Source organism: Eschrichtius robustus, chromosome 8, assembly GCF_028021215.1.
Source record: "Eschrichtius robustus isolate mEscRob2 chromosome 8, mEscRob2.pri, whole genome shotgun sequence".
Taxonomy (NCBI): domain Eukaryota; kingdom Metazoa; phylum Chordata; class Mammalia; order Artiodactyla; family Eschrichtiidae; genus Eschrichtius; species Eschrichtius robustus.
This window is the reverse complement of record NC_090831.1, coordinates 80,046,094-80,070,372: the sequence shown is the minus strand read 5'-3', so window position 1 is coordinate 80,070,372 and position 24,279 is coordinate 80,046,094. Positions and strand designations below refer to the sequence as shown.

General features: G+C 42.8%; 1 protein-coding gene across 4 annotated transcripts in view; it reads right to left on the bottom strand.

Moving 5' to 3' along the window:
• Nucleotides 1-24,279, bottom strand: part of SNX10 (sorting nexin 10) — a 73,946-nt gene that overhangs the window by 34,447 nt on the left and 15,220 nt on the right. The window contains exon 1 of one of the 4 annotated variants that reach the window (XM_068549181.1): nucleotides 21,779-21,816. The exons of the other annotated variants lie outside the window; for them this stretch is intronic. The gene's annotated coding sequence lies outside the window, so the exon portion shown is untranslated. Of the gene's footprint in view, nucleotides 1-21,778; nucleotides 21,817-24,279 lie in introns of those variants that run through there. 4 annotated transcript variants of the gene reach the window in all.

The following is a 24,279-nucleotide window of genomic DNA, read 5'->3' as shown; positions in this document are numbered from 1 at the left end:
GTGGGGCAGTCATGCACTTTTGAGGAGGGCCGGCAAGGTGTGCAGAACCATGTGTAAATCAAGCCCAAGCTGTTCTTCCTCCGTCTGATCTTAGAACTTTAAAAAGGCAAAACCAAAATGGAAAATGGAAAAAAAAGCAGAAATCTGAAATTCAGTTAACGTTGGAAGACAAATAAAATTACCATTAAATTTTTCCAGCATTTATCACACATACACAAAAATATATTAAAGAGGGTTAGCAGTCTAAAAAAATACTGGTTCCTAACACATAAAATAATGAAACCACTAACTTGCTAATCTCGATGATATAATCTCTATAATGGGTTCCATTTATAGTCATGAATATGATGCTAGGACAAATTTAGGGTTTGAAATCCAGAGACAAGAAAAAGAAAAAAAATATATATATATATACATATATATATATATATAATTTTAGCCTCACAACCATTTTGGTGGCATTTAGGAAAAGTGCTACCTTAGACTTACAGATGCTCCGGACACAGGCATGTGCATGTTGGGCCTGACCTCCACCTCCCTTCATACACATGCTAAGGAGAGCCACTGAGGGGAGAACAAAACACAACTAGGATAAACAGAGGAAGGAAAATAGCCATAAAAAGCAGATGTAGGAGAGAGGAGCAGACCGCTAGAGCAGACAGGCAGGTAATAATGGACTTCCTAACTTGTGCTGTGACATCTTCTTTCCTCACAAGAAACTTAACCTCCCAGATCAAATCCAAAAATATTTTTCACACTTCCCAAATGGTCTCCTTCCTTTTTTATGCTACTAAGTTTCTCCTATTACTGATTCATCTGGGCTACTCATTTTCCCCTTTTAGAAAAGCAGACAAACCTCAGAAGTTGGGGGAGGGGTATTAGTAACTTAAATATTAATGTGAATTAGTCCAATCGGATTGCATTCCTATTAACCAAGAGTGAACAATCTTCAGCTACTCACTCTCCTCCCCCACCACACAAGACCATCGGCTTTTGGGTTTATGGAGTTCTTTGCAGGCTGATGTATCCCTCAGTGCCCTGCCACAGGACCGTGAAAGACCTAAACACACAGCCTCCTAAAGAATGACAGAAAATGCCCTGCTCCTCTCTCCAGCCAACAGTTGGAGAGACATTTTTTTAACTCTCCACTCACCCCACCCCTTCACCTGATAAGAAGACTTTGCGAAAGTATTACCACAAAAGTTCCCATCGAAACACTACCTGAAGAAAAGCATCAAAAGAATAAAATACCTAGGATTAAATTTACCAAAAGTGCAAAACATATACTCTGAAAACTACAAAACACTGTTGAAAGAAATTAAAGAAGATCTAAATAAATGGAAAAACATCCCGTGTTCATGGATTGGAAAACTTAACATTGTTAAGATGGCAATTCTCCCCAAAATGATCTATAGATTCAGTGCAATCTATCATAATCCCAGCTGAATTCTTTGTACAAATTGACAAACCGATTCTAAAATTCACATCTAATTGCAGGGGACCCAAAACAGCCAAAACAACCCTGAAAAAGAAGAACAAAGTAGGAGGGCTCTCACTTCCTGATTTTAAAACTCACTACAAAGCAACAGTACTCAAGACAGTGTGGGACTGGCACAAGGATAAACAAATAGACGGACAGAATAGAAATGAGAGTCCAAAAATAAACCCATATTTCTATGATCAACTGTTTTCATCAAGGGTACCAAAACCATTCAATGGGGAAAGAACAGTCTTTTTAATAAATGGTGCTGGGACAAGAGGATAGCCAAGAATTAAGTTGGACCCCTACATTATACCATATATAAAAATTAACTCAAAATGGATCAAAGACCTAAATGTTAAGAGCAAAAACTATGAAGTCTTAGGAGAAAACAGGAAATCTTCATGGCCTTGGATTTAGCAAAGGATTCTTAGATATAATAAAAGCATGAGCAATAAAAGAAAAAATAGATAAATGAGACTTCACAAAAATTAAAAACTTTTGCGCTTCAAAGGATACCATCAAGAAAGTGAAAAGTCAACGCACAGAATGGGAGAAAATATCTGCAAATTGTTTATCTGATAAGGAACTTGTACTATCCAAAATATATAAAGAACTCTTACAACTCAGTAATAAAAAGACTTAAGGATCTAATGTATAACATGGTGACTATAGTTGATAACACTGTATTGTATAACTGAAATTTTCTAAGAGAGTAGAATTTAAATGTTCTCACCAAAAAAAAAAAAAAAAAACGTAAATAAGTGAGGTGGTGGATGTGTTAATCAACTCAGTGGGGGAACCTTTCACAACGTATACACATACTATCACATTGTACACTTTAAATACCTCACAAATTTGTCAACTGCACCTCAATAAAGCTGGAAAAAATAATAAAAAGACTAATAACTCAATTCAAAAATGGGCAAAGGATCCTGAATAGACATTCTTCCAAGGAAGATATACAAATGGACAATAGGCACATAAAAAGATGCTTGATGTCATTAGTCATTGGGGAAAGCAAATCAAAACCACAGTGAGATACCACTTCACTCCCAGTAGGCTGGCTAGAATCAAAAAGTCAGATAATAACAAATGTTGGCAAGAATGTAGAGAAATTGGAACTGTCATATATTGCTGGTGGATATATAAAATGGTGCAGCCACTTTGGAAAACACTCGCATTTTCTCAAACAATTAAACATAGTTTACCATTTGACCTGGCAATTCTATTTTAGGTATATACACATATGTCCACAGAGAAACTGGTATATAAATAGCAGCATTATTCATAATAGTCAAAAAGTGGAAACAACCCAACTGTCCAGTAATGGGCGAATGGATAGACAAAGTGTGGTATATCTATACAATGGAGTATTATCCGACAATAAAAAAGAATGAAATACTGACACATCCTACAACAGAGATAAACCTTGAAAACACCATGGTAAGTGAGAGAAGCCAGTCACAAAAGTCCACATATTATATGACTTCCATTCACATGAAAGTCCAGAATAGGGAACTCTATAGAGACAGAAAAGAGATTCTGGGTTGCTTGGGGCTTGAGTGGAGTGGGTGGAAAGGTGGAGATTGGGGGTACAGAGGGTGATAGCTAAAGGACAGTGAAATGAGTAGTGAAATATTCTAAAATTGGCTGTGATGATGGTTGCACGTATCTGTGAATATGCTAAAAACCACTGAATTGTACACTGCAATTGGGAAATCGTATAGTATGCAGATATCACAACAAAGCCACTTAAAAAAAAAAAAAGTAAAGTACTATCTGAAACCCTTCATTCGTGGCCCTAGTGTCACTCATCCTGCAAACCACAACGTCTGCCAAGCTGAAGGCCCTCCAGGCATCAACCCTCCCCTGGGGTTCTCTCATCCTTACCTGGCTCCTGTCCTTCTGCCATCTCTCCTAACCCTGCCTTCCAATATGCCCCTGGAACCCTCAATCTAGAGCCAGCAAATGTCCCACATTTGCACTTATCTCAGCAGCTTTATCTTAGCTGGGTCCTGGTTCTTCCACCCTCCCCTTCCATGGTAACCCTCCCAAGTCAAAACTGCTCATTTCCTCAGCCCTCCTGTTTTTCAGGACCAGGAGAAACCAAATTTCCCTGGTCACTGTTATCTCCAGACAGTAACCTACCAAGAAGTACCCAGAACCTAGGCATGGGACCAACTAACTCCCTTCTCCTCACTTCCTAGCATCAATTCCTTCTCTCCAGGCTCCTGCTCCTCATTTCTACATTTTTAGGGACCTCCTCCTCTGTGTGTTCCTCCCCACTTTTTCCTGATCCCTCCAAGGAGAACCTCATTCACAGAATGACCTAACATTCCCTGGTCTCACCTTAGCCTGTTCTCCTTCATTCCTGTGACCTAACACTTTGTTTACCAACAATGTATTTACCATGTGGCTACATCCCAACCAGGAACTGTTCTTTGAAATGGAAAACTAAAAAGTCCCCTCTGACCACCACCTGCCCACCCTTCCTTTTCTCACTTCCTCATTCTCACCCAAATTGCTCTTCCACTTGAATGAAAAGCCACTAAAACTTTTGATCCTACCCTTCTTATTCTCCCTCTGGACTTCACTTCCTTCTACCATTCAAATATTCTCCCCCCTCCAGCATCCTTTTTTTCCTGCTCCATTGACACATAGCTCCTTCTACCTGCCAGCCCCCCAAACATGGATCAACATAGGCTCTGCCTCCTCCACTTTCTCTCTTGTCCTGTCCAATACTGAAGAAAAATCCAGTCGTTCTGTGACAGGCTCCATCACCAGGTTCTGAGTTCCAGCCTAAGTGCGGCCCTCCAGGGTTCAGGAGTCTTTCCACTCATCCAGCAGCTTCAGACCATTATCTCTCATCCCCAGCCTCCTTCCTCCTCCCAGTCTACTCCTCCTCTATCATCTGATAACTGTATCTCCCACTTCATCAGATAGTAAGACCATCAGGTTTACACTCTTCATCTTGATCCTCTGCCGCCTTGAAATCTACCCATGTATTCACCCACTTCCCTTAGTCTCAAAGAAAAGCATCAAACTCTCTCCTGTCTTCATGATCTTATCTCCCTGACCTCCTCCAAGACCTCAGCCCATCAATTATTCCACCCCCTTAATAACTACAGCTTCTTTCTTTTCATTAGTCCCTTCTCCTTCCCCAACAAGCAAGCTCAGGTTCTTCTCATCCCAGTGAAGATGGGCAGCCCTGCCTAATTCATCAACCTATGAAAGACCAGGCGCTGCTGCAGACATTGGAGATGGGGCAACAAACAAAACAACCCCAGGTCCCGGGTTTCACTTACATCAGAGTGGGAGGAGAAGGAAAGTTCTCCAATAAATGTACAACTCAGCCATAAATAAAGAATGAAATTTTGCCATGTGTAATAACATGGATGGACTCGGAAGGTATTATGCTTAGTGAAATAAGTCAGACGGAGAGAGACAAATACTATATGATGTCACTTATACGTGTAATCGAAAAAATACAACAAAACTAGTGAATATAACAAAAAGGAAACAGAATCACAGATATAAAGAACAAATTAGTGGTTACCATTGGGGAGAGGGAAGGGAGAGGGGCAATATAGGGATAGGGAATTAAGAGGTACAAACTATTAGGTATAAAATAAATAAGGTACAAGGATATATTGTATAACACGGGCAATATAATCAGTGTTTTATAATAACTATAAATGGAGCATAACCTTTAAAAATTGTGAATCACTATATTGTACACCTGTAACATATAATATTGTACATCAACAGTACTTCAATTTTTAAAAAGATAATAAACAAGCTTAATGACGAAAATGGAACAGGTGTACAATATAGTGATTCACAATCACTTGGTGGGGACTTGGTGGGGACGACTTCACATTCGGGTCATCAGGGAAGGCTTCTCTGAGGAGGTGACATTTGAGCTGAAACCTGAAAGGCAGGAGGGAGCCAGTGCAAGGCAGTCTGGGGAAAGAGCACTCCAGGAGGAGCAATCACCTCGTGCCAAAGCCCCAAGGCGGAACAAGCTTGGCTTACCTGGGGAGCCAAGGAAGCCATGTGGTCGGATGGAGTGTGGTGGATGAGAGAGAGGAGCTCAGAGAGGGAGGCAGGTGTCCTGTGGACCACAGTGAAGAATCTGGAAGCCATGGGAGCATTTCCAGCAGGTGAGTGACATAATCTGACTTATGCGTTAGCAGGATCCGTCTGGCTCCTGGGTGGGGAATAGATTATCAGGGGCCACAGCCGAAGCAGGGAGGCCCGTTGGGAGGCTACTGACATGGTGCAGACCAGAGGTGATAATGGCTCAGACACAGGAGTAGCAGCAGAGGTGTGTATGAGGGGAAGTAGCTATTGGTGTGCTTCCTCATCTGTGCATATCCAATCGGACAAGAGAGAAAGTGATGAGCCACAGTTGCTAAGAGAGAGGGACCATAGCATCTATTCAAGAAGGGTTCTATGAGACATGCTGCAGGGGAAGGAGACAGACACTCGCTGCAGCTTAGGGCCTGCAGGTGATGCAGTGAGGCCTCCATGGGGAAGAGGGCATTCTTCTCCCCACCTCTGCACCGACACCCCAAAGGCTGGCCTTGACCTGCAGACAGTGAGCGGTGTGTGGTTGGCGGAGGACATGAGCAGTTTCTGTGGTGAGGAACCACACGTGGCTTCCCAGGAGAAGCCACAGACTCACTGTCACCTTCCACTTTAATCAGGGCAATTCCCCAAAGGGCCACTGGCAGCCCTCTTCTCTTCCACTCTACACTCTTCTCCGTCTCGGCCACCCCCCCCATCTCACATGCAAAGGAGTCCACAATCAGAACCTCCTAGTGGACATCCCGGTCCAGACATCCTTCAGGCACCTCAAACTGACTGTGTCCAACCCAGGCTGGTTGTCACATGACACCTCTTCCTGGCCCTTCCAAAACGCAGCCAATTTACCACCTCCTATGCCATCCATTTTAGTTAGTCGTGTCAGTATCCACACGTTGACTCAAGTGAGATCCCAGAAGCTGTCTTTGATTGCTTCCTTTCCCTTACTTTCCAAATCCAGCTGGTCAGCAAGCCCTGACCATCCTCTCTCTCAATGCCTCCTAAGTCCATTCCCTTCTCACAGGCCCCAATGTCACTGGACTAATTCAGGCTCTTGTCATTTCTCTCCTGGACCCGAGCTGGAACAATGGTAGATTCTTGGGCCCAACACACTTAGCAACTTCTCATAAATGATTTTTGAACAAATGAGAGAGAATGCATGAATAAAGAAAATGACTGAGTGGACAGATGAATGAGGAAATCAAACAAAAGAACCAATGAAGGCTGTGTAGAAACAAAGAAAACTAAGGGATATATAGTCTAATGGAGGAGATGCAACCAAGCAGGTACAAGGCATCAGGTGATAAACAGAGTGCTATGGGGGGAGGGGGATGGAAAATAACACAAATAGATTGTCTTCCAGTTGTCAAGTACTAAGCCAGGCACTTCACACATGGTTCACACATGACTCACCCAGAAACCATGTGATATATTGTGCTCCAGATGGGGAAACCGACATTCAAAGAAGTTAAGTAACCATCCAAGGCCACCCAACACATAAGGGGCAGTGTTCAGACTCAAACTTAGGTCCACAGTCCCTAAATCCCACGTTGGTTAGTGGACACAGGCTTATACGACAGGCCAGACTTCAAAAGATAATAATAATAACTAACACCCAGAGAGTCCTTCTGACCAACAGTCACTGTGCTAAGCACTTTACATATATCCTCATAAAAACCCTATGAAGCAGATATGAACATTATCCCCCTTTTAGAGTTAGGAAAACAGAAGTACCAAGAAGGTAACAAGTCATTTGTCAAAGGTCATACAGCTACTAAGCGACAGAACTGAGATTTGAGCCCAGGCGGTCTTGCTGCAGTGTCCATGCTGGTCGTCCCTTTAAGCTTCTGTTGTGTTGCCCTAAGGATGGAGGTAAGATGGCAGAGGTGGGTTCCAGGTGGAGGGGACAGTCTGCTTACCCCCAGGGAGGCAAGAAGTTGCAAGCCACTTTGGGGAACAGGAAGCGGCTCGCTGTGGCTGGGCTCCAGGGAGTGGTGGAAAGTGAGACTCCAGGCAAAGGTGGGATCGGACATGCGGCTTCCTGTCACCTGGCCCAGGTCCTTGGCCTGTCATGTTTGATATATAAAGTTCCTCCCTCTTTCACAAGGTAGTGAACAGTTGGAGGAGTACGTTCACTCTGTTTTCTTAACCAAAGTATTTCGTTCTCTTGCATCTGAAGGTGGAAAAGCTAAAAGGCAAAGGAATCACTGATCTGTTGGTCTTACCGTTAACTAGACGGTACGACCTTCTCTCCCACAGTCCATGCAGATAAATATCAGTGCCATGATCCCTTGGCATTGATTCTCTTTTTTCTTCTTCTTTTTTTTTTTTGGCCGCGTTGGGTCTTCGTTTCGGTGCGCGGGCTTCTCATTGCGGTGGCTTCTCTTGTGGCGGAGCACGGGCTCTAGGCACGCGGGCTTCAGTAGCTGTGGCACGCGGGCTCAGTAGTTGTGGCACGCAGGCTCTAGAGCGCAGGCTCAGTAGTTGTGGCGCACAGGCTTAGTTGCTCCGCGGCATGTGGGATCTTCCCAGACCAGGACCAGGGCTTGAACCCGTGTCCCCTGCATTGGCAGGAGGACTCCTATCCACTATGCCACCAGGGAAATCCCGGCACTGATTCTTGACACAGATTTAGTTTGAAAAGGTTACACATACTTTAAAAATCTGTCTCTGATTTTATTTCCTGGTACTGTAAGTGTGAGCCGATACACTGCCATCTTTACAGCTCACTACTACAAGGTTATATACAAGTCGGTCAAACATAAATTTATATTAGGAACACTTTAGTAGAAGAAATTAAAAGGAAGATCCCCAAAACTAATATTTAATTTGAAAACTGCTTTGGGAAATTAAAAAAAAAAAAAAAAAAGAAGAAGAAGACCAGGTCTGCCAAGTAATCTAAGCAAGCCCTTGGGTCATTTTGAACCTACTGGGGTCATAATCTCATCAGTCACAGGAAAAGGTCATCTTGGAATCTGCAAGTGCTATTCTAGTTCTTTCCTGCATGAAAATCTAGGGGGGAAAAAATGATCACAACTGGAAAGCCTCCCAACTTGAAGGAGACCAACATAGTCATTCCACATGGTCAGGAGGACAGTCTAAGTAAAAGAGCCCAAAGAAAAGTCCTCTGACCTCCGACAGTAAATATTCTAAAGCAAAATAATTATTTTTACATATTTTAGTTCAAATTAAATTTAAAGTAGTATAATTCAGGAAGTTTGAAAAACAGAGGAGTAAAATTACCACCCATAATTAGGGTGACCACATACCCTGGGTTAGTCAGGACAGTCCTGGTTTATACTCCTCACACCGTAATTATTAATAGCACACACACACATACACACACATTTTAAGAGTGCTCAAAAGTACTGTGGTTTAAATGTAAGTTATTTCTGGTCACCCTAGCATAATCCACTGCTATAAACAATCGTCACCACAGTTCTGGAATATTTCTTTGCTGTCTTTTTCTCACATGCATATTTTTTTATCATCATAATCAAGTGTTTTCACAAACCTATATATTCTTTTCTTCAATTTTCATTACAACAAAAATAGCATTCTATGTTCCTAGATAATAGGTCATAGCATTCCACTTGGGTAGATGCTACCTTTCCTCTATTGTTGAACATTTAGGTGGCTTCAAGATAGTTTTAAAGGAAATGAATTTGTGGGGTACTTAGAGGACCAGTGTATAGGTGAGGAAGAGCCAAAAAAATAGTAATGAGGAGGAAATTTCACAAATTCTATTTTTTATGAACAGGGGAGTGCCCCTGTTCCCTTCTAGACCAACGAATTTCTTCATTCTTCCCTGATCAAGGGTTCCCAGACCCATTCCAGTGTGTGTGTGTGGCCTTTGCATTCTTGCCCATACAATCCGTGCTCCAAACATGCAGAGTGATCCTCTCAATACAAAATTCAGATCAAACGCCTCTCCTGCCTGAAGTCCCCCCACGGCTGCCCACTGCCATAAGAATAAACTCCAAAGCCCTTGCCATGTCTTATAAGCCCCATGTGGTCTGATCCCAGCCTACATTCCTGCTTCACCTGCTTCCCCTCTCTTCTTTACTCTCTGCCCCTCTGGCCTTCTCTCCATCTCTCATGTATACCAACTTCATTCCATCCCAGGGCCTCTGCACTTACTAGTCCCTCTTTCTAGAATGTTATTCTCTGTATCTTCTCTGACTATGTCCTCAACTCAGATGTCACCAGAGTCATCTTTGCTGCAATACCTTAACTAAAGTTTCCTCCCAAAGTCATTCTCTTTCCAGTTACACTATTATATTTTCCTTATGGCACTCAACACAATCTGAATGTATATTATTTGTTTCTATGTATTTTTTTTCCCCTGTGATGTGGGCTCCAAGAGGGCAGAGACTCTGCCCAGTTCACTGCTGCACCCCAGTGCCCAGCCCGTAATAGCAGATGGCAAGCAAGTAACTAGAATGAGTGAACGACAGTGGACAGGAGAGTTGCCGTGAGAACAGATCCTTATTCAATCAGCAAAGTACTACAAACCCCTTTTTGTTATTCTGCAAAATGATCAACCAGAACTATTATGTGGAAATAATGAAATTAATGAAACAAAATATTCATCCAAGAACACATCATCAACACCAATAAACAATATCACCTGGATTAAAGGAATTAAATTTTTGCTTTGTAGGACCCCCCACCAAAATATAAAGAAAAAACTTCTAGCAGTCTGAAATATATAACAGGGGTCCCTATATGGCATTTAGGTCCATGACCAAGTTTTTAACGGTCCACAGTAAAATGGGAAAAAGAAAACAATGCATTCAATTTTTAGAAAGCTAAAATCTTTCAATTTAAAGGACTCTCCATTGTTCTTAGATTATGCCTTTCCTACTTTTGGGGTATCAAAATATTCTTTTATACAACAACAGGGATTGTATCCAATAGGTTGTGAGGAGGTTTTTATACCCTTTATATGGAAAGCAAAAAGTTAGTGATCCTGGGGCTTCCCTGATGGCGCAGTGGTTAAGGATCTGCCTGCCAATGCAGGGGACATGGGTTCAAGCCCTTGTCTGGGAAGATCCCACATGCTGCGGAGCAACTAAGCCGTGCGAGAAAGACCAGCACCCAGGCGCCAAGCCACACATGTGAGGCTGCTCACTGTGGCCGTGTTTATAACTAAGAAAGTTGAGACAACCGAATGCCCATTCCTAAGGGAGTGATCAAATAAAGTGAGCTGCATTCACGGAATAACTTGCCGTTGTTCAAAAAAGAGGGAAATCTGGAAGTGCTAAGGTGGGGGGATGTCCATGATGCACTAAGTGGAAACAACAAATTGCAGAACAACATGCAGTGTGATCCCATTGTTTCAGTGTGTACGTACACTTGTATACACTGATATGCTTAGAGATGCATAGAAAAAGATTCCAGAAGAATTAAAAAAGACATATGCACCCCAATGTTCATTGCAGCACTATTTACAATAGCCAGGACATGGAAGCAACCTAAACGTCCATCAACAGAGGAATGGATAAAGAAGATGTGGTACATATATACAGTGGAATATTACTTAGACATAAAAAGGAACAAAATTGGGTCATTTGTAGAGACGTGGATGGATCTAGAGACTGTCATACAGAGTGAAGTAAGTCAGAAAGAGAAAAATAAATATTGTACATTAACGCATATATGTGGAACCTAGAAAAATGGTACAGATGAACCGGTTTGCAGGGCAGAAATAGAGATACAGATGTAGAGAACAAACATATGGACACCAAGGGGGGAAAGTGGCAGGGGGTGGGTGGTGGTGTGATGAATTGGGAGATTGGGATTGACATATATACACTAATATGTATAAAATGGATAACTAATAAGAACCTGCTGTATAAAAAAATAAATAAAATAAAATTCAAAAATTCAAAAAAATAAAAGATGTGGTACATATATACAATGGAATATTACTCAGCCATAAAAAGGAACGAAACTGGGTCATTTGTAGAGACATGGATGGACCTAGAGACTGCCATACAGAGTGAAGTAAGTCAGAAAGAGAAAAACAAATATCATATAATAACACATATATGTGGAATCTGATAAAACTGGTATAGACGACCTTATTTACAAAGCAGAAATAGAGACACAGACATAGAGAACAAACGTGTGGATACCAAGGGGGAAAGGGGGGGGGATGAATTGGGAGATTGGGATTGACACATATACGCTATTGATACTATGTATAAAATAGATAACTAATGAGAACCTACTGTATAGCACAGGGAACTCTACTCAATGCTCTGTGGTGACCTAAATGGGAAGGAAATCCAAAAAGGAGGGGATATATGTATACATATGTATTATATGTATATGTATTAACACAATATTGTAAAGCAACTATACTCCAATAAAAAAAAATCTTTAACTTAAAAAAAAATGAATGCAATTGGAGCAGGGGAGGGGGACTTCCTTTTTTTTTTTTTTACTTTATACACTCCTGGATTGTTAACTTCTTTTTCTTTTAATATATTACCTTTGTGATTTGAAAATACAGATCAAATAAATATGTAAGTACATATAACATATATAAAATAAACAAGAGCCCCCGCCCAAATCATCTTTATGCCTCTTGCTGAATCAGGAAAAAACAATTACTAGGACAGAAAGCAAGGCTGGAGAAGGGACCACTCAAGCCCTCTCTCCAGCAGCTGTTTGATATTTCTCCCTCCCTTAGCTGACATGTCAGGTTGGATTTTTATTTAGTTCTGATCAAGAACACTTACTTTTTGAAGCAGGATTTGAATTAGCAGAAAACAAAACAAGAAGTGCAGAGCAAATCGGTTTAGATGAAGAACCTAGTGGTAAGACGGGAATAAAGACACAGACCTACTAGAGAATGGACTTGAGGATATGGGGAGGGGGAAGGGTAAGCTGTGACAAAGTGAGAGTGGCATGGACATATATACACTACCAAACGTAAAATAGATAGCTACTGGGAAGCAGCCGCATGGCACAGGGAGATCAGCTCAGTGCTTTGTGATCACCTAGAGGGGTGGGATAGGGAGGGTGGGAGGGAGGGAGATGCAAGAGGGAAGAGATATGGGAACATGTGTATATGTATAACTGATTCACTTTGTTATAAAGCAGAAACCAACACACCATTGTAAAGCAATTATACTCCAATAAAGATGTTAAAAAAAAAAAAAAGAAGTGAGCTCTGCCAGTCTGCGGCGCTATCAGGCACTGACAGCCAACAGCTTTTTTGGCCGAAGGTCTCATTGATATACCTTTCCAACTCCACCCACAGAGCGTGCACCCATCTCTGAATATACTATTTATTTACAACGCATCCTCCCCTTGCTTCCAAATGAATGTGAAGTAGTTCCCCAATAGATTCAAGGCAGTGAACAATAGTTGACCTAAAGATGGTAAAGCTATTAATATAGGAATTGAGGTAAGAATAAGGAAAAAACTAAAATGTTATTTTAAGTATAAACCCTTAACACACATAAGCATATTTAATTTTTGGTTGATATACACTAATGCTCCTTAAGGTCTATACTGCAAAACCAAGGTTTATAACAATCAGGAAAATCACCTAGAAAGACATTGCTACAGTGTCCACTTCTGATTCACTGAATAAATCTAAATTCCACAAGCTTCCTCATGCTCTTCAGAGGCACCAACATTTTTCATAAGCCTTTCTCATGACCATATAAAAGTATAATAAATCTTTGGACACATACTTACCTTGCTGACACAGGGGTTTGATCATCTTCAAAAACTAGCTTGAAAGGCAGCATCAGAGTGTTTGGAGCTCAGGTTTGGAGCCACTCACATCTGGGTTCAATCCCAACTATGCCACTCATGGCTGTGTGACCTTGAACAAGTTATTTAACCTCTCTGAGCTTCCATTTTCTTGTGGGGGGGGGGAAAGCATCCTTAATAGTGCTTATTTCATAAGGTCACTGTGAGAACTAAATCAGGTAAGTAATTAAAGCACTTAGCAAGCATGCAATAAAAATTAAGTTTGACCACTGGCTGAATTCTTGGTACCTTTCTTTTCAAAATGTAAGAACAATGGAAAATGCATAAAATTATATATCCAATCCAGTAAAAAGCTGGACTGGATATATGTATATACATGTGTATCTCCACAGATCAGAGAGAGAAAAGCAAGACTTGCCTTCCCCAAAGGATGCACAGGGACCCCTGCACATTTAGCTATAAGAAATATCCATACATAACTACAAACACTGCAGCAAAAATCACTGGGCAAATAGAATATGGTATTAGAACAGAAAATATACATTAGCCTAGCTACGTATGATTGACTGCCATGAGAAATGTAGGAGATGTGATCTAATAATACTCGTGTCTTAAAATCCTAGTATATTCCAATTGCTTCCAAGGCAGCCCCATCATGAATGTGACTTCACACCAAAGGCTCTATAAGAACCTTTCCCACATCTTAGATGCTGAGGACACTTGGCCTATTTGACGACCATCATTAAATCTCCCTTTAGCTTCCATTTTCCAAGTAAACTATTCTCAGTTATTTAGTGGCTCCTGCTAACCAGAACAAGGAAAGATTTAAGTAAGTATCTTTTCAAAGTGTCCAGCAAAATAAACAGAAAGCACAGACAGTAATAAAAACAGTTACCATTTACAAGCGTCAACTGTATGCTGGCACCATGCTGAGTAGATGCTGTGCGCTGTGTCATTTAATTCTCACAACCATCCAGTTCACAGATGAAGGCACTAAGGCTTAGAGAGGGGAAGTAACTTGCTCAAGGTCACCACCACAAGGTCACCAACTTGCTCAAGGGCAATGCTGGAATTCAAACCCATCTGTCACTAGATAACTGCTACTCACTTTTCAGATCTCGGTTCCATTCTCACTAACTCAGGGGAGCTTGCCCTAACTTCCTCCAGCACAGGCAAATCCCCTTCGTTACACTTCCGCCGTACCATGGTCTAACTCTGTAGTTCTGATCTCAGCGATAGTCTTACCCTTATTCATTTAAGTACTGAATTCATGTCTGTCTCCCCACCAAACTGTAGGCTTGGGGACAACACAACTCTCACTGTTCTTTATTGAGGGCCTCTGGCCTCTATCACAGCACCAGGCACTTAATGGGTCCTCTGCACACATTTACACTGATTGAACAAATAAATGGGAAAAAACAGTGCTCAGAAATCACCCAGCCACTTGCGCACCGCACTAAGGAAGCACAGGCAGCCCAGTGTTCATCAATGTGCAGGCACCACACGCCAGCTGCTCACTCGGAGGGGGAGGGTCAAGATAACACTGAGGCAGAGGTCTTTTTCGGAATGGGAAAAGGATCTCAGGTACAAAGCGCTGCAGTGGTGAGACGGACACAGCTGCATCTTCGCATTTGAAGGAGGGCAGTGCGAGGTATGGACTCTTCATCAATCCAATTAATACACTGTTAACAATAAATCGCTTTTCTGATTCATTTTGGTTGAGTCTTTTCACTACGTATGGCTCATTTCTGTTTTGATTACTTTTCCCGCTATTGTAATCTGCTTTCTAGTCCCTTCCTCGAATATCTTTTTTGTTAAAATATTTTAAGCAGAATCACATGCCATTCACAGGCTAGGTTCTTAACACTCGACTAGAAAACTGAAATCAACTGAAATAAAGGAAGCTATATACAGAACAAAAAACAGTTATCAAGGGGACTTCCCTGGTGGTACAGTGGTTAGGAATAAGCCTGCCAATGTAGGGGACACGGGTTCGATCCCTGGTCCAGGAAGATCCCACGTGCCATGGAGCAACTAAGCCCGTGCGCCACAACTACTGGGCAAACCTGCTGCAACTACTGAAGCCCGCGTGCCTAGAGCCCGTGCTCCACAAGAGAAGCCACCGCAATGAGAAGCCCGCGCACCGCAAGGAAGAGCCAACGCAGCAAAAAAAAACAAAAACAAAAACCATTATCAAATCTCAGCACTTCTTCACAAGTCACTGTCATAAGGAAAAGCCCAAGGGTTTCAGAACACCATATTTTAAGCAAGTCATATAGCACCATCCCACATTATACTCACTCCTAGTATAAAAATACTAAACCAGAAGAAGGATTAAGTCCTTTATGAGAATAGACTACCCTTTGAAAACATATCCACAGGCAACTTATTTTAGTCTAAAAAGATTTTTTTAAAAAAAAGGAAAAAGAAAATTATATGTGTTGCCTGTCAAAAAGTGAGGTTCTTAGGGTCTCAGGATTTGATTATCATGATGACAGGCTTGATTTCATAATGTTTTTATTTTTATGCCACAAGTGAACAACGAACTTTAAGATGAGAGAGAAAGTAGAGACAAGCAGGAGGTGGGGCTTTGCTACATGAATGTTCAGGAAAAACAGGGAAATAACAAACTTAGCTGTACTGGTTTGGCAGAGCCTCAAATTCACATAAGGCCTAAACTATTTGCCCCTTTTTAATAGGTAGATAATTCCTCTGCAGAGTCTTTTCAGAGAGTTACGGATAAAGCAGGTCCCACCAGACAAGCAAAACCATCTTGAAAAGCCCAGTTAAGCAACCTCCTGACCAAGAAAGGTGCCTCAGGTGAGTGAAACCTTGGGGAGGCCTTGGGGAGGAAAGAATTCCATTTACAGGTTCTAACAAGATCAAGTATCTGCTAGATGAGTACATTCTAGAGATCTGCTATACAACCTTGTACCTATCGTTAACGATACTGTATTGTTCACTTAAAATTTTACTAAAAGGGTAGATCTCGTGCTAAATGTTCTTACCACGATAAAATTATTATTTTTTTTTTAATAATCAGGTATCTGCTAAGTGTTTTCTAGTGAGCCCTTCAGGAAGGACTAAGGGAGAGAAACACCAATATCCCTAAAATGCTGCTGACACAATCACCCCTTCATGCCTCTCTGACACACACACACACACCCTAGCTTCTCTCTCCTTTTCCTTGCTAACTTCACGTTTTTGTTTCATGTGACCCCTCAGTTCTCTCCTGAGAGGCAGCGCGGTGCAGGATGTGCCTGCGGTGCAGGATGTACCATGTGATATCTTGTGCTCCAGGTGGGGAAACCGGCTGAGGGAAAATGAAAAGCACAGCGCTCTCAGCCGTCTCCCCACCACTGCCCAGGACCAAGGAGGCCACCAGCCAGGCCGCTGCTTCACGGGGAGGCCTCGGTCCTGGTCAACCGAAGGCCGCCATTTCAAATCACAACTCGGCCCTGTCACAGACATTACCGTGTACCTGTAAGCCGACATCACATAACGCTTTTATTGGCTGTTTGTTATCTGTCCACAAAAGCAGGGCAGGCGCTGTGTCTGTCTCATCACTAGCTGTTACCAGCTGCTTGGCACAGAACCGGCCACAAGGTAGGTGCCCTATTTCGGGACAGATCCCTGATTTCTGGGCCCTGGGCAGCCCAGAGTCAGCAAGAGGAATCTGAGCAACTGTGGCAGAAGAGGGATTTCCAAAAGGCAGAGGGAGAACACACGGGGAAGAGGCCCTGGGTCTGGGAAATCCAGATTCCCATTTCTGCTTAAAGGGCCCCCGCCCCAGGGCCGTTCTCTCCAAGAACCCCGAAGAGCCTGGTGGCTCAGCAGCTCTACGTGCTGAGAGGCAAAGCCCAGATGGCCGAGGCCGGAAGGGAGCCAGCTTCTGAAAGACAACACGGCAGGCCCAGCCGTCAGCCCCTGGGGACCTGCCAAAGCCACAGGGCTGGGGTTTCTGCTCCTCTCTCTGCGGGGACACAGCAGAGGCCGAAAACTGGCTTTGAAGAAGTAGGTAACCATGAGTGTCCATTCAGGAGAGCCATTATAGACCCCAGAGTGTTCTCTCTCTAGAGACACTGAGCCCTGGGGTCTAGTACCAGGTACTAGGTGGTGGCCCCTGATCCAGACATACCTCCAGGGTGGCTCGGGGGGCAGAGAGGGAGGATGAGATGTGATCATCTTGGTTAGAGGTCAGGCCACTCAGGGTAAGGAGACAGAGAAGACAAGGGGAGGGGGAAGCAGATTCTGGAGTCAGGGCTCAGAAACTAAGCCTGCCTCCCCACTTAAAGAAACCTGATCAGCACCCTAACTGCACTCATTGTCATCCTACCTGCTGAACCCCCTCAGGCACTAAGTGGACGCGCCTCAGCCCAGCTTCCAAGGCCACCACCATCTGGCTCCATGCTCCTCACCAGTGCTCCCACCACTGAGGTGAGCGCCCCCCTCCTCCTCTCCCCGGCAGGAGGCCTGGCATCCCCAGATGCCCCCCCTCCCCTCTCTGTCTGCCCCTGCCTTACCCACCCCAGTTGAGGGCAAAACATCAACCGCAAACACTCCCACATCCCTTAGGAAGGCCAGGAACTACTCCAAGCACTTTACACACATCCACTCCTTTCCTCTGCACAACAGCCCCTTCAGGAGGCATCATTAGTATACCCACTTTACACATTTAGAAAACTGAGGCACAGAGAGATTACATGACTGTCTCAAGGCCCCATAGCTAGCAGGAGGCAGAGCCAGCAGGCAGCACCAGAGTCCCTGCCCCCAAGCAGGGAGCTGCAGTGCCTCTCACAGCACAATTCAACTGCCACCTTCTCCCCAGGCCTCCCCTGACCCCTCATGGACAGCCCCTTGCAAATCTCCATGCCACTTTCCACACTGGCTGGGCGTGAGGACTGGCTAGGTTCTTGTCTTCTCTCCCCTTCTAGATTAGAAAGCTCATGAGTAAAGCTTCGGGGTATTTCTACATCATCTTCGTATTAGTTTCCTATTGCTGCTGTAACAAACTGCCATTGACTTAGTGGTTTAAAACCACACAAATTTATGATCTTACAGTTCTGTAGGTCAGAAATCCAACACAGATCTCTTTTGGTTAAAATCAAGGCATCTGCAGCATCGTATTCTTTCTGGAAACTTTAAGGGAGAATCTGTTTCCTGGCCTTTTCTAGGTTCCAGAGGCTTGGCTCATGGCCCCTTCCTCCATCTTCAAAGCCAGCAACACATCATCTCTTTGACCCTTCTGTGGTCACATCTCCCTGAGCACAGCCAGGAAAGGTTCTCTGCTTTTAAGGACTCTCATGATCAGATTGGGCTCACCTGCATAACCCAGGATACTCTCCTCATTAATCAAGGCCCTTAACTTAATTACACCTGCAAAGTTTCTTTTGCCATGCAAGGAAAAATATTCACAGGTTCCAGGGGTTAGGACGTGGACATCTTTGGAGGCCGTTATTCTACCTACCACAATCGTTGTACATAAACCTTGAACACCATGGTCCCCATCATACTTCAGCTGCACCAGCCCCTGAAGGCTTGATTATATGGTCCTCTCACTGGCCTCTGATTGAGGTGGACATTAGTTCTGTGCCCCCAAGTCAACTGAGAACTCTTTGAAGGAGTACCCCCAAACAGAGATAGTGATAGCATATGGTGGACACATAAAGATGTTTGATAATCTGAGGATCAAATACAATGCTAATGAATCTACTACATTTGGTTCAATCCCTACCTCATCACTACTTTCTGTTTTTTGCTTTGTATTTTACTTTTATTATGTTTGAAAACAACATTTGTTTCAAAATGTAAAAAAAATGCAAAAGGGTCAAGAATAAACATTCTCACTCTCTCTCTTCTGCCTCTTAGTCATCTTTGGTATCCTTCCAGGGACATTTTATGCATCTGCAAGTAGAATATACTCCTATTTATTACCTCCCCCCCTTCTTTTCTGTAAATGGTAGCATCACATACAGTCCTTCCCATGCCTCCCTCTTTACTTAACAACATAGACTGCTCCACAGCTATCCACAGAGCACCCTGGTTCTCTTTCTGTGCACTATTCCACTGTGCAGCCACAGCATAATTCATTTCACCAGCCCCCACTGATACTCTTTTGCTCTTAGAAACAGTGCTCAGTGAATACCTGTGAATTTGTCTGAGGGATAAATTTCTATAAGTGGAATGTCTGAGTCAAGCAAGGCCATGTGAATTATTAACTCTGATACTGGCAACATGCCCTCTGCGGGGAACTAATACACATTTGCCAGGTGTGTATGTATGAGTTCTGTTTTCCCACATCTTCCCTAACACGGATGGTTATCAAAATCTTTTATTTTTGCCAACCCCAGATAGGTGAGATGTAGTATATTTCAATGCACTTCAATCGGTATTTTTAAAATTATGTGTGATGTCAAGCATTCTTCATGTGTTTAGGAGCCACTAATTTATTTTATATGGATTATTTGTTCATATCCTTTGACCATTTTCCTATAGAGTTCTGTTCTTTTCCTTACTGATTTGTAATTCTTTACGTATTAGGGAAATTAATCCCTATTGCAACACATGAAGTGCAAATATATTCTTCCATTTGTAATCTGTCTTTTGTTTTGCTTACAGGGGTTTTGCTATGCTAACTGTTTTTAAGCAATGAATTTTATCAATCTTCTCCTTATAGCTTCTAAGTTTTGTACCATACTTAGAAAGCCCATTCCTACTGCAAAGTTATAAAAATATGCTCCTTTGGATTATTCTAGAGACTAGTCATCTATGAGCAGTGAAAAGTTATTTTCTATGGTCTTGGATTACATCCTGGTCATAATGTGCTACTGGCCATAACATATGCAAACAAATTTTAATTTTTATACAGAAACTTTTATTTTCTGATACTTTGCAGTTTATAAAACATCGTCCCATGACAATCAGTGAGACAGGCAGCACAGGACTTATCTGTCTTATTTTACAGAAGAGAACTTCCCAAGCCAATACCCAGAGAGGGTAAACGACCACCCAACGCTGCACTGTGTGGTCCAAACTCACACTGAGGACTCCTGAAGCTGTTCTCTCCTCTCTGCTCCACTGCCTCTCTCCACAAAAGGACAACATCCATATGCATTAAAATCTTAAAAGAACATCTCCAAGGGCATTTCCGAATAATGTCCACAGAACGTGAATAATTTTCTATTCAAAAAACAGTATTTATTTATTTAAATGGGCCACACAGTGATCCAATTAAACAGTGACTCATCCTCAAACGTCCCATGCCAATGTTCTCAGCAACAGACAGAATTCCGTGTTTCTACACTGTGCCTATATAACCCTGCAAAATTTAATTGAAAAGTAAGAGATGTAAATGTCCCCAGATCCCAAGGCTTCTGAGTGGGTCATCAAGAGCAGTGCTTCTCAATTTATGGAGGGGGAGAAGGTGAGTTATATTTAAATTATGGAGGGCTCTTTTCAAATCACACATACCCCAGCGTTCCCCATCACCCACCCCCCAACAGTGCCACCCCAGGAGCGCATAGCATGCCCCTTCAAGTGTACTGATGGTAGAAAATTTTTGAAAAATCACTGTCCAGAGGACAGGGTCTGTGTCTGCACAATCCCTACACACCACACCCTTTGGTTCTCCAACCAACCCCAACTCTTCTGCACCATCACAGTTTCCAGTCACCCTAACCAGGTCATTTCTGAAACTCCCCCCTCAGGCCCTTTGCACCTCTTGTTCCCTCTGACATCCCCCCACCTCCCCAGCCCAACCCACCAAGGTGGCTCCTTGGTTTAAATGACACCTCCTCAGAGGAGCCTTGCCTGACCACCCACTAAAGCAAATTTCCCCAGTAATGCCCTATCTTTTTATTTTTTTTCCTTAGAATGTATCACACTCTGTATTATTTTTATCTATTAATTTACCTTCTTGTTTATTGCCTGTCCTCTCGAAAGTGCCATGAGGTCAGGGACTTGTCTAAATCATTCACACTTTATAACCTTAGCACTAAGCAGAGTGATTGGCATATAGTAAGTGCCCAATAAAAAACGGGTCAATTGAGAATCACAACTAGCTGCTGGACAATCATCAACAGGAAGACACTAGAACTCACCAAAAAAGACACCCCACATCCAAAGACAAAGGAGAAGCCACAATGAGATGGTAGGAAGGGCGCAATCACAGTAAAATCAAATCCCATAACCACTGGGTGGGTGACTCACAATCTGGAGAACACTTATACCACAGAAGTCCACCCACTGGAGTGAAGGTTCTGAGCCTCACGTCAGGCTTCTGAACCTGGGCGTCCAGCAACGGGAGGAGGAATTCCTAGAGAATCAGAATTTGAAGCCTAGTGGGATTTGATTGCAGGACTTCGACAGGACTGGGGAAACAGAGACTCCACTCTTGGAGGGCACACACAAAGTAGTGTGCGCCTGAGGACCCAGGGAAAGGAGCAGTGACCCCATAGGAGACTGAACCAGACCTACCTGCTGGTGTTGGAGGGTCTCCTGCAGAGGCAGGGGGTGGCTCTGTCTCACCGTGAGGACAAGGACACTGGCAGCAGAAGTTCTGGGAAGTACTCCTTGGCGTGAGCCCTCCAGAGTCCACCATTAGCCCCATCAAAGAGCCCAGGTAGGCTCCAGTGTTGGGTCGCCTCAGGCCAAACAACCAACAGGGAGGGAACCCAGCCCCACCCATCAGCAGACAAGTGGATTAAAGTTTTACTGAGCTCTGCCCACGAGAGCAACAGCCAGCTCTACCCACCACCAGTCCCTCCCATCAGGAAACCTGCAAAAGCCTCTTAGATAGCCTCATCCACCAGAGGGCAGACAGCAGAAGCAAGAAGAACTATAATCCTGCAGCCTGTGGAACAAAAACCACATTCACAGAAAGACAGACAAGATGAAAAGGCAGAGGGCTATGTACCAGATGAAGGAACAAGATAAAACCCCAGAGAAACAACTAAATGAAGTGGAGATAGGCAACCTTCCAGAAAAAGAATTCAGAATAATGATAGTGAAGGTGATCCAGGACCTTGGAAAAAGAATGGAGGCAAAGATCAAGAAGATGCAAGAAATGTTTAACAAAGATCTAGAAGAATCAAAGAACAAACAAACAGAGATGAACAATAAAATAACTGAAATGAAAACTCCACTAGAAGGAATCAATAGCAGAATAACTGAGGCAGAAGACCGGATAAGTGACCTGGAAGACAGAATGGTGGAATTCACTGCTGCGGAACAGACTAAAGAAAAAAGAATGAAAAGAAATGAAGACAGCCTAAGAGACCTCTGGGACAACATTAAATGCAACAACATTCGCATTATAGGGGTCCCAGAAGGAGAAGAGAGAGAGAAAGGACCAGAGAAAATATTTGAAGAGATTATAGTCGAAAACTTCCCTAACATGGGAAAGGAAATAGCCACCCAAGTCCAGGAAGCGCAAAGAGTCCCATACAGGATAAACCCAAGGAGGAACACGCCGAGACACATAGTAATCAAATTGGCAAAAATTAAACACAAAGAAAAATTATTAAAAGCAGCAAGGGAAAAACAACAAATAACATACAAGGGAACTCCCATAAGGTCAACAGCTGAATTCTCAGCAGAAACTCTACAAGCCAGAATGGAGTGGTATGATATATTTAAAGTGATGAAAGGGAAGAACCTACAACCAAGATTACTCTACCCAGCAAGGATCTCATTCAGATTCAATGGAGAAATCAAAAGCTTTACAGACAAGCAAAAGCTAAGAGAATTCAGCACCACCAAACCAGCTCTACAGCAAATGCTAAAGGAACTTCTCTAAGTGGGAAACACAAGAGAAGAAAAGGACCTACAAAAACAAACCCAAAACAATCAAGAAAATGGTCATAGGAACATACATATCAATAATTACCTTAAACGTGAATGGATTAAATGCTCCAACCAAAAGACCCAGGCTTGCTGAATGGATACAAAAACAACACCCATCTATATGCTGTCTACAAGAGACCCACTTCAGACCTAGGGACACATTCAGACTGAAAGTGAGGGGATGGAAAAAGATATTCCATGCAAATGGAAATCAAAAGAAAGCTGGAGTAACCATACTCATATCAGATAAAATAGACTTTAAAATAAAGAATGCTACAAGAGACAAGGAATGACACTACATAATGATCAAGGGATCAATCCAAGAAGAAGTTATAACAATTATAAATATATATGCACCCAACATAGGAGCACCTCAATACATAAGGCAACTGCTAACAGCTATAAAAGCGGAAATCAACAGTAACACAATAATAGTGGGGGACTTTAACACCTCACTTACACCAATGGACAGATCATCCAAAATGAAAATAAATAAGGAAACAGAAGCTTTAAATGACACAATAGACGAGATAGATTTAATTGATATTTATAGGACATTCCATCCAAAAACAGCAGATTACACTTTCTTCTCAAGTGCGCACGGAACATTCTCCAGGATAGATCACATCTTGGGTCACAAATCAAGCCTCAGTAAATTTAAGAAAACTGAAATCATATCAAGCATCTTTTCTGACTACAACGCTATGAGATCAGAAATGAATTACAGGGAAGAAAACATAAAAAACACAAACACATGGAGGCTAAACAATACGTTACTAAATAACCAAGAGATCACTGAAGAAATCAAAGAGGAAATCAAAAAAATACTTAGAGGGCTTCCCTGGTGGCGCAGTCGTTGAGAATCTGCCTGCCAATGCAGGGGACGTGGGTTCGAGCCCTGGTCTGGGAAGATCCCACATGCCGCGGAGCAACTAGGCCCGTGAGCCACAACTACTGAGCCTGCGTGTCTGGAGCCTGTGCTCCGCAACAAGAGAGGCCGCGATAGTGAGAGGCCCGCGCACCGCGATGAAGAGTGGCCCCCGCTCGCCACAACTAGAGAAAGCCCTCGCACAGAAACGGAGACCCAACACAGCCAAAAATAAATTAATTAATAAATTAGTTAATTAAAAAAA